Raw genomic sequence first — 16,463 nt, 5'->3', positions numbered from 1 at the left:
AATCAATTCAGGAATTGGAAATGTTTTTCAGTGGTACGTTAAACCAGCTTATGTGCTTAGACCATAGACAAAATATGTAACTGGTGATTGATTTATTTTCAATCAATTAGTGCAAATGTTCTTAAGTAACACAATTAATATCATTTCTAAAATAAACTCCAAATCCTCTGGCTGATTAATGGTGCCAATTATTAACTCTGTACTTTTTTTTCCATTTGATAACATTGTAAGGCAAATTTTAAAAGGAATTCCAAATCAACTCTGTGTGAATTTTGGTCATTATAACTGGATAAGGAGAGCCGCTGATGTACTGGATAATTAATTCAATGGTCCAGGCTATGTGTTCAATGTCTACCACAACAGCTGGTAGAATTTAAATTCAATAAGTAAGCTGGAATATAAAGATAGTCTCAATACTAACGGCCATGGAACTATTGTTGATTCTTGTGAAAATCTATCTGGTTCACTAATATCCTTTAGAGAATGGAATCTGTAATTTTTATCTAGTCTGGCCGATATGTAAAGGAAAATGTGTCAGTTTGGACTCGATGTTAACTTTGTTTCTGTTTGCACATACTTACTGAATTTCTCCAGCATTTTCTGCTTTTACATCAGGTTCCCAGCATCCACGGTATATTGCTTTGATTACGCATCAAATCTGCTTTGTTACCTGTGTCACTGTCTGAATTATGTGCTCAAAGCTCTGGAGTACAAATTGAACCTGTATTGTTTTAACTTAGAGACAAGAATGCTATTTATGAACCACATAAATGAAGTGAGATTCTAGGTGTTGCAGCTCTGACCAAAAGGTATCTTGGCATTCTTCTTACCTCAACAAGTCTAGTAAAATAATTGATTGTTTCCCCTTGCTTTGTAGCATTCTACATGGCCATTCTTCTGGTCTTAACCAACTCTTTTCATTGCTTCACAAGTAGGTGCATGGAGGATTTTCTACCCCAAGTGTTGAAGAATATCTATTTTTCACTTCCTGCATTTTCTGCAGGACGTTTGGTGCAATATCTGAGACTCTTAATTGCAATTATTTCTTCATTTAGTCATCTTTTCTGACATTATTGCTGTTTATGCAGCCACACACAGCTCTCATTTAAGAGGTGGTGGTTGGCTTTGAAGTGGCACCCTGGATTCCCAATATAATCACTAATCCTGCCCTTATAGTCCCCTTTCCAAAAGTATGCAGACATTCTGAAGAAATGTCAAACTCAAAACATTAACTGTGTTCCTATCTCAGCTGATGCTGCCAGTCATGCTTTCTCCATTATTTTCTCTTTTGATTTCAGATATCCAGCATCAGCAGTATTATGCTTTTACTTAGCTGTTCCTTTAGATTTTGTTTTTAATTCTGGTCTCAGTTATGGTCTCCCTGTTTTTGAGGGATTTTATAAAATTGAAAGGGTTCAAAAAAGATTTACAAGGATGTTGCAAAGGTTGGAGGGAGAGGTTGAATAGGCTGGGGCTATTTTCCCTGGAGCATTGGAGGCTGAGGGGTGAGTTTATAGAAGTTTATAAAATCATGACCAAACCTAGAGGGCACAGGTTTAAGGCAAGAGGGGAAAGAATTAAAAGGGATCTAAGGGGCAATGTTTTCACGCAGAGGGTGGTATGTATATGGAATGAGCTGCCAGAGGAAGTGGTGATGGCTGGTTCAAATGCAACATTTAAAAGGAATCTGGATGGCTTTATGATTGGAAGGGTTTGAGCCTTTTGGACCAAATGCTGGCAAATGGGATTAGATTAATTCAGAATATCTGATCTGCATGGATGAGTTAAATTGAAGGGTCTGTTTCCATGCTGCTGTAACTCTTAAGACTCAAAAATGTTCAAATTATCTAATGTTCTAACAAGATAAAGACTGTTTGTTGATATGCAAACATAATGGCAAACCTGTCATTTAAAGTTACTTTTAAAACACACTTTTGCCTCACTCAAACGTAGTAAGAGATTATTTGCCTAACTTTATAGAGTAAGAGACAAAATCACTGCAGATGCTGGAATCCAAAGTAGACAAAGAGGAGGCTGGAAGAACACAGCAAGCTAGGCAGTACCAAGAAATGGAGAAGTCAACATTTCAGGTGGAACCTTTCTTCAGGACTTTATAGAGTGTTCATCCTTTAAACATTACTTCATGGGATGAAGGCATCCTGGCTGAGCCAGCATTTAAGGCCCATCCTTAATTGTCCAGAAGTATTTGTAAGACAATCCCATTACTATGTGCCTGGAGTCATAGAGATGTACAGTACGGAAACAGATCCTTTGGTCCAATTTATCCATGCCACCCACATATCCCAATCTAATCTAATCCCACCTGCCAGCACCCGGCCCATATCCTTCCAAACCCTTCCAATTCATATCCCCTTCCAGATGCCTTTTCAATGTTGTGATTGAACTAGCCTCCACCACATTTTCTGGCAGCCCATTCCACACACGCACCATCCTGTGTGAAAATGTTGCCCCTTTTATATCTTCCCCTTCACCCTAAACCTATGCCCACTGGTTCTGGACTTCCCCACCCAATGTCCTATCCACGCCCCTCATGATTTTATAAACTTCTGTAAGGTCACCCCTCAGCCTCCCACAGTCCAGGGAAGACAGCCCCAGCCTATTCAACCTCTCCCTGTAGCTCAAATCCTCCAACCCTGGCAACATCCTTGTAAATCTTTTCTGAATCCTTTCAAGTTTCACAACATCCGATAGGAAGGAGACCAGAATTGCACGCGATATTCCAAAACTGGCTTAATTAACGTCAGCAAGGCGTCCTTTGTGTAGAGCCGCAAGAGATGGGGAAGATACTAAGCAAGTATTTTGATCAGTGTTTACTGTGGAAAAGGACATGGAAGGTATAGAAAGTGGGAAATAGATGGTGACATCTTGCAAAATGTCCATATTACAGACAGGTGGAAGTGCTTTTGTCTTGAAACACATAAAAGCAGATGAATCCCTAGGACCTGATCAGGTGTACCCTAGAACTCTGTGGGAAGCTAGGGAAGTGCAGTTGCATCATGACCTCCCAACTCCTATACTCAATGCTCTGACCAGTAAAGGAAAGCATACAAAATGCTGCCTTCATTATCCTATCTACCTGTGACTCTACTTTCAAGGAGTTATGAATCTGCACTCCAAGGTGACTTTGTTCAGCAACACTCCCTTACCATTAGGTGTATAGGTCCTGCTAAGGTTTACTTTCCCAAAATGCAGCACCTTGCATTTATCTAAATTACTCAGTCCATTGGCCAATCTGACCAAGATCCTGTTGTAATCTGAGGTAAGCTTCTTCGCTGTCCACGACACCTCCAATTTTGGTGTCATCTGCAAACTTACTAACTATACCTATTATGCTCACATCCACATCATTTATATAAAAGACAAAAAGTAGTGGACCCAGCACCAATCCTTGTGGCACTCCACTGGTCACAGGCCTTCAGTATGAAAAACAATCCCCCCCCCCTTTCTATCTATGAGCCAGTTCTGTATCCCAATGGCTGGTTCTCCCCGTATTCTATGAGATCTAACCTTGCTAATCAGTCTCCCATGGGGAACCTTGATGAACGCCTGACTGAAGTCCATATAGATCATGTCTAATGCTCTACCCTCATTAATCCTCTTTGTTACTTCTTTAAAAAAAAACTCAATCAAGTTTCTTAGACATGATTACCCATGCACAAAGCCATGTTGTCTATCCCTAATCAGTCCTTGCTTTTCCAAATACATGTACATCCTGTACCTCAGGATTCCCTCCAACAACTTGTCCACCACCGACGTCAGGCTCACCAGTCTATAGTTCCCTGAGTTGTCCTTACCACCTTTCTTAAATAGTGGTACCACGTTATCCAACCCTCCAGTCTTCCGGCACCTCACCTGTGACTATCGATGATACAAATATCTCAGCAAGAGGCCCAGCAATCACTTCCCTAGCTTCCCACAGAGTTCTAGGGTACACCTGATCAGGTCCTAGGGATTCATCTGCTTTTATGTGTTTCAAGACAAGAGCACTTCCACCTGTCTGTAATATGGACATTTTGCAAGATGTCACCATCTATTTCCCACTTTCTATACCTTCCATGTCCTTTTCCACAGTAAACACTGATCAAAATACTTGCTTAGTATCTTCCCCATCTCTTGCGGCTCCACACAAAGGACGCCTTGCTGACGTTAATTAAGCCAGTTTTGGAATATCGCGTGCAATTCTGGTCTCCTTCCTATCGGATGTTGTGAAACTTGAAAGGATTCAGAAAAGATTTACAAGGATGTTGCAGCTCCACACAAAGGACGCCTTGCTGATCTTTGAGGGGCCCTATTCTCTCCCTGGTTACCCTTTTGTCCTTAATATATTTGTACAAACCCTTTGGATTCTCCTTAATTCTATTTGCCAAAGCTCACATCCCCTTTTTGCCCTCCTGATTTCCCTCTTAAGTATACACCTACTGCCTTTACACTCTTCTAAGAATTCACTTGATCTATCCTGTCTATACCTGACATATGCTTCCTTCTTAATTAAACCAGATCAGTTAAGAATGGTAAATTTCTCTCCTTAAGGACCTGAATGAATCAGATGGGTTTTTATGATGTGTTTTTCATATAGCCAGCTTTTTATTCCAGGTTAATATTGAATTCAAATTCCATTATCTGCTATCACATGATGTAAATCCATTTCCACAGAACATTAGCCTGTGATTCTGGCAAACTAGTCAAATGACATTGCCACTGTGCCACCACTTCCCCTCTTATTCATTTGCATTTCCTCTTGACAGTATCTGTAGCAATTGTAACAAGGTCAGTTAGCTGGACATCATAGAATATGAGTTCCCTGATTGGGGCTTTAATCCTGTCCAATCAGAGAGCTCTGGCTGATCAATGAAATGAGGAATATCAGAGATTTTGACACACTAGGTACTGACTTCTGATGAGGCTGTGCCAAAGTCAAGGAATTTATATCTGTATATAAAGAGTGATTTGATGATGGGATATTGGCCTCTGTGGAGTTATTTCAGTGGTGACGAGAGTAAAACACATTCCTGAAGAAACTCGCTTGCAACAGTCATCTTTTGAGTTGGTGTAAGCATTTCTTGCATTATGCCAAGATTTGGCAAGCTTGACTTGTTCAACCCTGCCGTCGAAGACTGGGCCCACTATCTGGAAAGAATGCATTCTTTTTTTCTGGGCAAATTACATTAGGGCAAATGAAAAGCAATGGGTGATTCTCCTGACAGCTTCTGCACCTGCTCCTTTTTCAGTTTTTAGGAGCCTAACTTTCCCTGATGCACCAAATACTAAAACCTTTCAAGAGTTGATGGATTCAGTTTGACTTCAAGGTTCCTTTAATTCTGAGATGCTATTGTTTCTACTCAGCGTTTTGAGAACGAGGTGAATTTGTGTCAGGATTTTTGACTAGATTAAAGCAACTGTCTGAGACATGTGATTTTGGTTTATCCCTTAGTGAGATGCTTAACTGGTTGGCATATGGGACTACTGATGTAACCATCCACCATCTGAACTCTAATTGGACTTCAAACAGGCACAGCAATTGGCTTTATCCTTGGAGAATGTGACAAATAAAGCATATGAGTTGCAGGATATTCCAATAGATGTAGAACCCCTCGCCAATCTGATTGAGCTTTGGGAACACTGCTTGAGTGCAAGCAAGTGCATAGCTTCACTCAAGACATATTCTGATTGGATGGACTCTAGGTTGGCCACAGTAAAACCCCAAAATAAAGCTAAGCCTCAGCCAGACAGTTAAAATTTTCTTCAGGATCTCGGCCAGCAAGCCATTGTAGTTACTGTGCAGATTTGAGACAGCAAAAGAGTCTTACAGTAATATAACGTACAAGCCATTATTCAATACAGTGCACGCCCTGGAAAGTCCTCCTACATCTGGATTGGAACAGTTAAATTGCTTAGCACATCCAAATCAGAACTAATCAAAATAAACTTCTGATTAAATGGTCATCCAGTCCTAATGGAGTTTGTAGCTGTATCAGTGATTGCAGTACCAGTTTTTAATAAAATTCACTCTGGACTCGAACCTCTGTTTGGGCAAGACCTTGGCTAGGCTGAAAACCTGTAACTGGGGAACCTTTACAGATTTAAGGGTAACGTTTCAATTTTATATGAAAAGCAGCTTGTTCAGTTACCACTGATTGTAGTAAAAGGCTTGGGTCCAAACTGGATGGGGCAGAATTGGATGAGAGATTCACCTGGATTGGCTCAACATTTTTTGATTCAAAAATAGCTGCCTGAGAGAAGTCCTAATGAAGTACCCAAAAGTCTTCCAGGAATGTCGAGGGGCTATCGGAGGAGCCAAGGCTATCTTGCATATTGACCAGGAAGCAATTCCACAATTCTGCAAGGGCCACCCAGTACCATTTGCCCTTCTGGCAAAAGTAAAGGCAGAAATCAATGGACTGAAAAGTGAAGGAATCATCAAAATCGGTCCAATTTGCTGAATGGAGCACCAGTCATAGTGATTTTGAAGTCCAACACGTCAGTTCGCCATTGTGGGGATTTTAAACAAACGGTAAACCACTTCTCATAGCTGGATAGATACCCAATCCCTCAGATGGAGGATTTATATGCAAAGCAGATAGGAGGGGCTTTCTTTCACAAATTGGACATGAGCCACACCTACTTGCAATTGTGTTTAGATGATGATTCCCAGTAGAATGTTACAATTAATACAATAAGAGTTTGTCAGCCCATTCAAATTTTCAGCAGATGATGTAGAACATTCTGCAAGGTCTACCTAAGGTCACCATTTATTTAGATGATGTGCTAATAACAGGGAATACTAATATGGAAGTTAGAGAAATTGGACATACAGACTGTACGGATAAATGTGATAGTTCTGTTCCTGTGCGTTCCTGCTTTATAAGAAAATTGTGTAATAGCAGCACCATTTAAACAAATGGCGCTGGAATTGTGTTATAGTCAATACATTAAAGGAAAGTTTGCATTATAAAAACAATGGTCTACATTCTTCATTTGCAATATAGCCAATTAGCATTGAAGAAAGAAGTGTTATTGCAGAACTAACAATAGTCCTAAGACGATTTTCTGGGGTGACCATATGCTAAGAAGGAAAAAATGTATGCTCCAGGCACCCCAAATGACCTACTTGGGCTGCAGAGTTTACAAGACCGGGTTATACCCATTGAAAGATAAAATGGGGTGATCAGGAGTGTCCTGGTTTTTGATCAAGAGTTTTGGTCATTTCTTAGGCTGGCAAATTATTATGGAAAGTTCAATCCAACCTGGCACCTTTACATCAACTCCTAAAAAAGGGTCAACTTTGGAAATGATCACAAAACCAAGCCAAAACCTGCAGGAAAGTGAAGAAACAGCTATCATCCTCTGAGGTGCTGGCACACTATGATCCTTAATGAGATCTGTTATTCACATGTGATGCCTCCAGTCTGGCATTGCAGTGGTATGATGCTATAGGTAGCCCAATGGAGAGGACTGCCTAATAGAGTATGTATCAATGACTTGGCGGTCATATTTTGAGTCAGGAAGTTCCATTAATATCTTTATAGATGCAAATTTATTTAATACGTAGGTTTGCTTAAAGGGGACAAGGCAGTGCTGGCCATAGCTTCAGGCCAAACTCAGTGATGGGTTATAACACTAAGTGCCCATAATTACAAGTTAGAATACCGTCCAGGAAGTCAAGTAGCAAATGCTTTGACTTGCCTCCCGTTGGCCGATAAATCACTGGTGGTACCAGCAACAGAAGAATCTGTAATGGTTTTAAACTTTCTGGACACGTTTTCAGTCACAACTGACAATATCAGACGTTGGACACAAGAGATCCAGATCTATCAAAACTGATGCAACTAATGATGATGGCGGAAACCAAAGAACCATCACACCCAGAATTGAAACTTTTTTGAACCCAATGAGATGAGCTCACAGTAGATGATGGCATATTGTTAGGGGAAACAAGAGTGATTATCCCAAGCAAAGGCCGCTGTCAGATACTAGCTGAACTTCACCAGTGTCATTCAATCATCTCCAAAATGAAGATCCTGGTGAGAAGTTATATCTGGTGGTCATGCTTGGATGCAGACATAGTCATGTTGGTGGGGTTGTGACCAGAGTGCCGACAAGGACAAACATTGCCACCAGAAGTTCCCCCACATTTGTGAGAATGGCTGGGTAAACCTTGGACTTGGTTACACATTGACTATGCAGGTTCTTTCATTGGATCAATGTTTTTAGTCATTATGGATGCCCACTCAAAGTGGCTGCACATGCTTGGAGTTCATTTGTCAAACATGGGGACAATAATAGAAAAGCTGCGCATATCTTTTTCAGTACATGGACTCATGAATGTATTGGTCACAGATAATAGGCATTGTCTAACCAGCAGGAAATTTAGGTATTTCCTAAAATTAATTGGAATTCAACCTATAAGGACAGCCCCATACCATGTATCATCCAATGGCCTGGCAAAGAGCGGTTCAAACTTTGAAGGCAGGCTGAAAGAAACAGCCTACATCCTCACTAGATACCAAACTGTCACAGTTCTTATTTGATTGTAGGACCACACCACATGCAACTACAGGGATAGCACAAGCAGAGTTGCTAATGGGTGGAAGACTCTACACAAGGTAAAATCTGATCTTCCCAGATGTGCGGGGGAGAGTGAAAAGGCATTAGGAATACCAATGCTGGACTTAAGACTCTGCCAAGCAACAGAGACAGTTTATTATGGGGGATGACGTTTGGTATAAGAACCGTGTCAATGGTCTTGCATGGGGAAGAGGCATGTTTGACATGAGGTCAGCACTGGGGATACATAAGTTTTGGGTTGGTGCAATGGTCCAGAGCAAGCACATGGACTATATGGAAGCCGCGAACTCACAAATGTTGCAGGAGCAAAATGTGTTCCTCTCCTTGAAATAGTCGGAGAGGCTGTCGGAACCCATGGGTTCACCCTCTCCATCAAGCATTGATGAGAATTCTGAATATAAGTTGGGGAAGACAGATGTAGCCAAATTGATGGAAGAAGAGTGTGAATTTCTACCAATGAATTGTTGGCACAAGAGGCAAGCTCCCATGTTGGATGCTGAGTCAGATCTGGTGCTAAAATGCACCAGGACACTCCCCAGGAGAAAGAAACAGCCTATGTCCTCAGACTCTGAGAGGGAGGGATTATAACAATTTAAGCAGGTGGACTTCATAGAAAATGAGTTCCCTGATTGAGGCTGTTAATCTAGTGCAAAGAGGAAGCCCTAGATGACAAATAGTGGAGTGTCAGACATTCTGGCACTGTGGTCCTAGAGGCTGTGCCAAAGTCAAGGGCTTTCCACATGCAAATAAAGGGTGACTTGGTGATGGGATACTGGCCTCTGTAGAGTTATTTCAGTATTGTTATTTCCTATATCACTTTCTTGTGCCAACATTTTCAGTGTCAAAATTCTATTTTCCTGCTATCTTTTACTTACCTAGTATTGCATCTCACAGGGGTGGCGCACTAGAAATCAAGTCCTGATTGTTCCTGGAGTCATCACAAAAGTTAAAGGTTTTGTAAAAGTACACAAAATTTCCCAATGTACCTGTCTTTTAGATTCAGTTTGACAGAAAACAGGGACCACGTTTCTATTCTTAACAAGAATGACTACTTGTTATAAATAAATAGATTCTAGCTACAGGTAAACAATTATAAACCATTGGCATACTTTTTACTGGTTAAAGCTCTAATCCCATTATAAATCTCATTCAATGCAGGTAAACAGACACCCATAAACACAAATAAATAAATGGGTATTATGAGCAGAGGAAGCAACTGGCAAGGCAGTTCAATAGTCCCTGTCCACAGCATTCACTGAGATGATCCTTGGCTTGTTGGGACTTGCTGCTCATTAATCTTCCTTCTCCAGGTACCTTCACTTACTTGTGGGAGCCACATTCTTTCTTATAAAGTCTCTTATAAATTCACAAATTACAACAACTGATTAGTGAAGATAAACTGGCTTTTTTCAGACTTGTGCTTATTACTGTACAGAAAATGATATTTCCTTCCTAAATCCGTCCAGTCATGAAATCCCCCAAGCGGATTAGCTATTCTGGAGTCAATTACATAGTTAGTAGTAGGCAGAAGGTGTTTGTGATTGACAACTGGTCACCACTTCACAGACTAATCAACTCTTTGTTGCCAGTTAAATCTCATTTTGTACTCACTCCCTCGTTCCAGCTCTCCTTCAACTAAACCTCCCAACTGCTTGAACTAAACAACAGCATAAACAACACTTATAATGCAAGTTGGTAACATGCTTTTATAGAGTACGATGATCCTTTCGATAATCCTTGGTTTTTAAAGCAATGCTTTTCCTATTTCAGTCCACAATCAAAAATACAGAAAAATAAAAACAGTCTTTATGTTGGAATCACCTGTCATTTTGATTAAGACCGTATTTGTTAAGTTACACAGTTCATTCCTGAACTTTGTTCTGCTTATACCTGATATGTTTTTTTCCTACTGTTATTTTTGCTTCTTGCCACTCTTTTGTTCAGTGTCCATTTTTGTATGACTTTTGCTAGTATTTAGTTTTTATTTCCTTGGACTTTTTGTTGCCCTGTACCGTTAAAGGTCTGGGAATGTATCTGTAAAGCTTGACGAGCTTCCTCCCTCATGAGAAAATGTTAGTTCTGGGTTTATTTTATTTTCAAAATTAGCTTAAAAACAGTCAGACAGTAAAATTTAACAGCTTTACTAAGACAAGGATTCAAATTCAAATTATTATCAACTCTTGAACATTTCTTCAAAGGTTGAGCCTGTAAAATTATTTCCTTGCTCTATAGTGATAAAGGTGAATTTTCTTTAATTCAATTAAGGTTGAATAGCATAAACTATTTAAAATTTTGATATGATCAAACTGCTAGAAAATTTCATACAAGGTTGGCCATTCAGTGCATACCAGAAATAAGATGCAAAGTGAAGTTACTTTCATCAGTAAAGAATACAATGACAAGTGTCATTTTGCCATCCATTTACATATAGCAATCATAATTAATGTTAGCAAAAAGAAAATGTGATGGTAGGTGCTTCTGTTCAATCTATAACTAACTTTCATTATGATTTTCCAAAATAAAGTGATTCACAAAGTTATTTTTGAATGTATATTTAATCCAAGAGCTATTTCCAACTTGTGGCTTTTCAGCTGACTTAAAGAATCTAGCTGTGGTAAGAACAAAACAAAAACATTTGATTAAAATAGTTGCTTACAGCTTTACTTTGCAATTTAAAAATATCAGCTGACTTTTGACATTGTTATAATTATGAGATTTATGCAATTGTTATCTTTTGAGACTTTTTGCCTTTAAATTAAGGGCCAATGAAGGGGTCATGTAACCAGTTCTGAATTCGGCCTTACAGCACTGTTTATTTGATGAGGAAAATTAGGATTCCTTCTCCTAGGGTGCAAGGCATTTATGCTTGGCAGTAACCCACATGTTAAGGGGAGACTAAGAGTCTCCAAAGTTCCAGAAAAGTATTGAGAATGTTGAGTTGTAAACACTTGTGCTTTAAGCACTCCATTTAGTTCCAAGATGGGCTCTGAAGGATACCTTATTAGCATTTCTACTGAAATTCACAGACCATATGATTCATGTTTTTATAAGGAAGGATTCAAAGAGAGCCATTGCAAAGATCAGGTTACAGGCTTTCCTGGAATATCACCATCACAGTGCATTTTAATCTGTCTGTTTCTGAGAGGGAGGTAACAACTAGAAAAAGCCTAAATGATTCACCATGCAGGATGTATTAGAAGCTCATGTGCACTGAAAAACAAAATTCATGAGGAAAGCCTAAGAATATACCTGCAGTCAAGACTGGATACTTCAAAGAAAGCAGAGAAAAACAAAAAGAAATAGTCGGTGCTTCTGATGTATTGTGATTGATTTTAATTTACATATAAACTGGAATATCAGATTGGTAATAGTAACCTTAATGATGTACATAGAAACCTTTCAAGATCATTTTTTAGAGCAGCACGTTCTGAGACTGACCAATGATCAGGCTATAATAGACTTGCTGTTGTGTAATTTGACAGGATTACTTAATAACTTCACACTAAAAGCACCTCTAGATATAGAAGTAAAGGACATAACTGTTGGACTGGATCTACGGCAAAAAGTGAGGGAACCAACAAGAGGGAAAACCATACTTGACCTCATTCTTAGATGTAGATGCAACTCTCCATGGCAATATCAGTAAGAGTGACCACAGCACACACTTTCTGAAGATGAAATCCTACCTTCGCATCAAGAATATTCTCCAATGTGTTATATTGCACTATCACCATGCTTAGTGGGACAGACTTCAAACAGATATGGCAGTTGAAAACCTCATCCATGAGATGCTGTGGACCATCAACAACAGCAAAATTGTTCTCTAGCAGATTGTACAATCTGCAACCTCATGGCCAGGCATATCTCCCAATCAACCATTACCATCAAGGCAGGGGATCAGTCCTGGTCCATGGAGTGTACAGAAGGGCTTGCCAAAAACAATATCAGGCATACCTAAAAAACCTGTGAAGTTAGCAAACAGGATTACTTGCATGCCAAACAGCATAAGCAATGAATGATAAACATAGCTAAACAAGCCCACAACCAATCCGATCTAATCTCTGCAATCCTGCCACATCCAGTCATGAATGTGGCCAATTAGACAATTAATTGGAAGAGGAGGCACATCAGTGCAAAAGTTAAGTTTGAAGCATTCGCTACAACCTTCAGACAGAAGTGCCAAGTGAAGGATCCATTTCGGCGTCCTCCAGTGGTTCCCAGTGTCACAGATACCAGTCTTCAGCCAATTTTATTCACTCCACATGATGTCAAAAAATGTTTGGAGGCTCTGGATATTGCAAAAGCTATGATTTCTGGCAAGATTCCAGCAAAAGTATTGAAGACCTGAGCTCCACAGCTTACTACTACCCTAGCCAAGCTATTCCAGTATGGTTTCAATGCTGGAATCTAGCAAACAATGTGAAAAACTGCCCAGGTATGTCCTGTACATAAAAAGCAAGAAAAATCCAACCTAATTACCATTTCATCAGTCTACTCTCAATTGTCAGTAAAGTGATGGATGATATCATCAACAGTGCTATCAAATTGCCCTTGCTCAGCAATAACCTGCTTGCTGATGCCCAGTTTTGGTTCCACCAGGGCCACACAGTTGCTGACATTGTTATAGCCTTGATTCAAACTTGGAAAAAAGCTCTGAATTCCAGAGGTGAGGTGAGACTGACAGCCCTTGATATCAAGGCTACATTCAAGCAAGTGTGACATCAAGGAGTTTTAGCAAAACTGGAATCCATTGGTATTGGGGGCAAACTATCTACTGGTTGGAGTCATACCTAGCATACAGGTTGTGTTTATTGGATATTAGTCATCTCAGCTTTAGGATATATCAGCAGGTGTTCCATCTAGGAGGTCTTCTAGGGCCAACCATTTTCAGCTGCTCCATTATAAGGTCAGAAGTAGGAATGTTTGCTGATAGCACAAACTGATGCAGGGAGCCTAGTGATGGGAGATAAGGAAATAGCAGGAGAACTTAACAAGTACTTTGCGTCAGTTTTCACAGTGGAAGACACGAGTAATATCCCAAAAATTAAAGGGTGTCACGGGGCTGAGTTGAGTATGGTTGCCATTACGAAAGAGATAGTGCTAGAAAAGTTAAAAAGTCTTAAAATTGATAAATCTCCTGGCCCCGATGGGATACACCCTAGAGTTCTGAGAGAGGTTGCTGAGGAAATAGCAGAGGCATTGGTTGAGATCTTTCAAGAGTCACTGGAGTCAGGAAAGGCCCCGGATGATTGGAAGATGGCTGTAGTACCCCCTTGTTCAAGAAAGGATCAAGGCAAAAGATGGAAAATTATAGGCCAATCAGCTTAACCTCGGTTGTTGGTAAAATTCCAGAATCCATCATTAAGGATGAGGTTTCTAAATTCTTGGAAGAGCAGAGTCTGATTAGAACAAGTCAACATGGATTTAGTAAAGGGAGGTCATGCCTGACAAACCTGTTGGAATTTTTTGAAGAGGTAACAAGTAGGTTAGACCAGGGAAACCCAGTGGATGTGGTCTATCTAGACTTTCAAAAGGCCTTTGATAAGGTGCCACACAGGAAGCTGCTGAGGTGAGCTGCTGGGATGGATTGAGGATTGGCTGTCTAACAGAAGGCAGAGAGTTGGGATAAAAGGTTCTTTTTCAGAATGGCAGCCGGTGATGAGCGGTGTCCCGCAGGGTTCGGTGCTGGGGCCACAGCTGTTCGCATTATATATTAATGATTTGGATGAGGGAACCGGGGGCATTCTAGCGAAGTTTGCCGATGATACGAAGTTAGGTGGACAGGCAGGTAGTACTGAGGAAGTGGGGAGGCTACAGAAGGATCTAGACAGGTTGGGAGAGTGGTCCAGGAAATGGCTGATGGAATTTAACGTGAGCAAGTGCGAGGTCTTGCACTTTGGCAAAAAGAATAAAAGCATGGACTACTTTCTAAATGGTGAGAAAATTAATAAAGCCAAAGCACAAAGGGATCTGGGAGTGCTAGTCGAGGATTCTCTAAAGGTAAACATGCAGGTTGAGTCTGTGATTAAGAAAGCGAATGCAATGTTGTCTCTTATCTCAAGAGGGTTGGAATATAAAAGCAGAGATGTACTACTAAGACTTTATAAAGCTCTGGTTAGGCCCCATTTGGAGTACTGTGTCTAGTTTTGGTCCCCACACCTCAGGAAGGACATACTGGCACTGGAACGTGTCCAGCGGAGATTCACACGGATGATCCCTGGAATGACAGGTCTAGCATATGAGGAACGGCTGAGGATACTGGGATTGTATTCGTTGGAGTTTAGAAGATTAAGGGGAGATCTAATAGAGACGTACAAAATAATACATGGCTTTGAAAAGGTGGATGCTAGGAAATTGTTTCTGTTAGGCGAGGAGACTAGGACCCGTGGACACAGCCTTAGAATTAGAGGGGGTCATTTCAGAACGGAAATGCGGAGACATTTCTTCAGCCAGAGAGTGGTGGGCCTGTGGAATTCATTGCCACGGAGTGCAGTGGAAGCCGGGACGCTAAATGTCTTCAAGGCCGAGATTGATAGGTTCTTGTTGTCTAGAGGAATTAAGGGCTACGGGGAGAATGCTGGTAAGTGGAGCTGAAATGCGCATCAGCCATGATTGAATGGCGGAGTGGACTTGATGGGCCGAATGGCCTTACTTCCACTCCTATGTCTTATGGTTATGGTCTTATGATCAGAACCATTTGCGGCTCTCTACTGAGGCAGTCCACATTCAAATGCAACATTGCATAATCAAAATGCAATATTCAAGAAGGATAAAGAAAGCAGAGTATCATTTAACTGGAGACTGATAGCAGAATTCTGGAGGTGCAGAAGGATCCAATTGTTCCTATGAATGAGTCACAAATGGTTAATATTCAGGTACCGCACATAATCAAGGAGGATATTCGGATGCTATCTTTTATTACAAGAGAATGGTGGTGGATTGTTTTTCAGACTGGAGGCCTGTGACCAATGTGCTGCAAGGATCAATGATGGGTGCACTGCATTTTGTAATTTATATATGTGTTTGGATGTGAAAACAGGAGGAATGGATAGTAAGTTTGCAGATGACACTAAACTTGGTATTGGTCAGTGAAGAAGATTATCTCAGATTACAATGGGACCTTGATCAAAGTTTAATTTATATAAATGTGAGGTGTAGCATTTTGGTAAGGCAAATCAGGGCACGATTTATACACTTAATGGTGAGGTCCTGAGGCTTATTGCCGAACAAAAACACCTTGGTTGCAAGTTTATAGTTCCTTGAAAATGGAGTCACATTTTGACAGGGTAATGAAGAAGTTGAAAGTGTGGTACTGGAAAAGCAAAGCAGGTCAGGTGGCATCTGAGGAGCAGGAGAATCGACATTTCCTGCTGCTTCCTGATGAAGGGCTCTTGCCCGAAATATCAATTCTCCTGCTCCTTGGATGCCACCTGATCGGCTGTGCTTTTCCAGCATCACACTCTCGACTCTGATCTCCAGCATCTGCAGTCCTAACTTTCTCCAGGGTAGTGAAGAAGATGTTTGATCCACTTGCCTTTATTGGTCAGTGCATTGAGTATAGGAGTTGGGATATCATGTTGCAGCTGTACAGGACATTGGTTAGGACACTTTTGGAATACTATGTTCAATTCTGGTCTCCCTGCTTTTGGAAAGATGTTGTTAAACTTGAAAAAGTTCAGAAAATATTTACAAGGATATTGCCGGGTTTAAGGGTTTGATTTCTAGGGAAAGGCTGAAGAGGCTGGGGCTATTTTTCTCAGAGTGCCAGAGTTCGAAGTGACCTTATAGAAAATCATGAGCGTCATGAATAAAATGAATAGCCAAGGTCGTTTTTCCAGGGAATTAGAGGACTACAAAATAAGAGGGGATAGGTTTAA

General features: G+C 40.6%; 1 protein-coding gene across 2 annotated transcripts in view; it reads left to right on the top strand.

Annotated features, from left to right (window-relative positions):
• Nucleotides 1–16,463, top strand: part of spata17 (spermatogenesis associated 17) — a 342,383-nt gene that overhangs the window by 78,424 nt on the left and 247,496 nt on the right. The gene's annotated exons all lie outside the window — the stretch shown is intronic.

The sequence above is a fragment of the Chiloscyllium punctatum genome, chromosome 11 (assembly GCF_047496795.1).
Source record: "Chiloscyllium punctatum isolate Juve2018m chromosome 11, sChiPun1.3, whole genome shotgun sequence".
NCBI classification, from domain to species: Eukaryota; Metazoa; Chordata; class Chondrichthyes; order Orectolobiformes; family Hemiscylliidae; genus Chiloscyllium; species Chiloscyllium punctatum.
This window is presented reverse-complemented; position numbering and strand designations above follow the sequence as displayed.